The following is a 2,326-nucleotide window of genomic DNA, read 5'->3' on the forward strand; positions in this document are numbered from 1 at the left end:
CGCCAAGAGCTTCGGCGGTAGGGTAGTGCGCTGGCCGTTAGCTAACAGCAGTGGGCCGTCATGCCACCGCCAGAAGCCCTGGCGGTAGCCTGCGTGATCGTACCGCCGACCCCTTTGGCGGTAGCAAAAGGGTCAGATGTCAAAAAAAAATTAAAATGGGGTCAAATCCCGATTTTATTTGACAAAAGGGTCAAAACACGAAATTTGGCCTCGAGTAGATGGTACTCAACTACTCATTCTTGGTGCTGATAGCTCATCCGAGGGAAGAGCATGTGCACTTGTTTCTGCAGAAAAACACCTATCTGTACTTCCTAATGCTAGCCCTCAATGCGGTTTATCTTGGCCCCAGTGTCTGGGAGAAATAATACAAGAAAACACACAGTACTATCACGCATGCCAATGCTGTGTGCGCGCGCTGAGAGGGAGAGAAACGAGGGATGTGCATTGAATTTCATCTAGTACTACGTAGCAAGTAGATATGGATAGATAGTAGGAGAGAACTGAGAGGCCGGTTTAGGGTTACCATGTCCATGGATGAGTGTAGCACTCTCATCTGCAAGCACTGCTGACTGTGCTGGCATAGCTGTCAACCTCAAAAAATTGAATGGTCTGCGCAGTAAAACCGTCGTACTACTGCATCTCGTTTAAAAGAAACAGTACTACACTACCATGCAGAAAACCCCAAAATTATGACAGGTACTAAATCAGCGCGAAATATTCACATACGCTTGTGGCTGTGGCCGGTTTAGGGTCACCATCGTTTCGTACTGAACCTGATTATTTTTGCGGCCACCGGCCAAGAGAGCCTGAGCACTGCGTACTGAGCTGTGAGCTCCATTATTACCGCAACGTGACGAGGTGAGCAGCAGCAGAAAACAAGAGGCCGGGAAAGGCAAACCCGGCGCCCAACTTTCGGACAAATTAAAGGCCCTCTGCATCAAACATTCTATCCATCACACACGCGCGCAAACCCCCACAGCGAAAAGCTCTGAAACCCCAGCTGCGGCAGCGGCAGCGCGAGGGTTTAATGAGGCACTGACCACGCATGCACGGACGGGTCCGTGCACTGCGTTGCAAAGTTTTCGCCGGCGGCGCCGAGAGAACAGAGATAGACAGCGTCGGCCGCCGCGCCGGAAAAAACAAAGGGAGCGGAGGAAGAAGGGATGGGATCCCTCCCGGACCGGGCCGGGCCGGGCGGCCGTGTTATCAAATCAAATCAGACGCCCGGCTTGCGTGTGCGCGTGATCTTGCGCAAGGTACACCACGATGGGATTCCGCCGGCCTATCCATCCACGCTTATCGGCTGCTGCACTACGTAGGGAACAGGATACGCCACCGCGCGCGCGCGCACGCACACGCATCACGGGGCATCAGACGACGGGCGGCCACCCGCACGCTGCAGCGTGGTGTCATTTCTCTGCTGCAGCTCAGTGGGAGCGCACGTGGCAGTACTATGTTTTCAGAAGATATCTTCCATCCATCCACCCATCCATGCAAAAATGAAAAGAAAAGACGGGCCGAGTGACGTAATGAGAGGCCGTCGGAGCTAAAGCCAGGGGAGTTTTTTTTTTTTGAGGGATGCTCAAATAAATACCACCCTCCTTCTGGCATGACAGCTTCTTGCTTTCGAGGCCTCTTTTCACTTTTTTCACTGCTACAGTACTCTGCCAATTAATGTAGCAGCCGAAGGAAGCGGGGTGGTACATTTTGGCTTATTTGCTGTAGTGGCACGCTCTAGAAAAAATATAAAATTCTGGACTGAGCAGGCCATGCTACTGTTGTGTAGCAGAGGGATGATGATACTCTACTACTCCCTCCTTTTCAAATTACTGTTGAACAGACCACGGCGAGTAATTTGAAACCGAGGGAGTAGATGTTGATGTTGATCGACATGGAGGGGAGGCGAGCATGACCGCATCAGGTCATCGCCCACGTCAAGAGAAAGAATAGGGCAAGAAAAGCTGGAGGGGTTGCTGCCTTGTTCCCATCTCATCTATCTTCACTAGTAGAAAACAGGGCTTTGGTTCAGCCAGAAAAAAGCATTAATCCCGGTTGCATTACGAACCGGGACTAATGTGAGCATTAGTCCCAGTTCGAGCGGCTAGGGCACTGTACAGGCATTAGTCCCGGTTCAAATGAGACCTTTAGTCCCGGTTGGTGCCACGAACCGGGACTAAAGGGTGCGATGCCCATTAGTACTGGTTCGTGGCACCAACCGGTACTAAAGGTTAGACCTTTAGTCCCGGTTCGAGCCACGAACCGGTACTAATGGGGTTTGAGGCATCAGTACCGGTTCATGGCACGAACCGGTACTAAATGTCCTATT

This window comes from Triticum aestivum, chromosome 4D (genome assembly GCF_018294505.1).
Source record: "Triticum aestivum cultivar Chinese Spring chromosome 4D, IWGSC CS RefSeq v2.1, whole genome shotgun sequence".
Lineage (NCBI taxonomy): Eukaryota > Viridiplantae > Streptophyta > Magnoliopsida > Poales > Poaceae > Triticum > Triticum aestivum.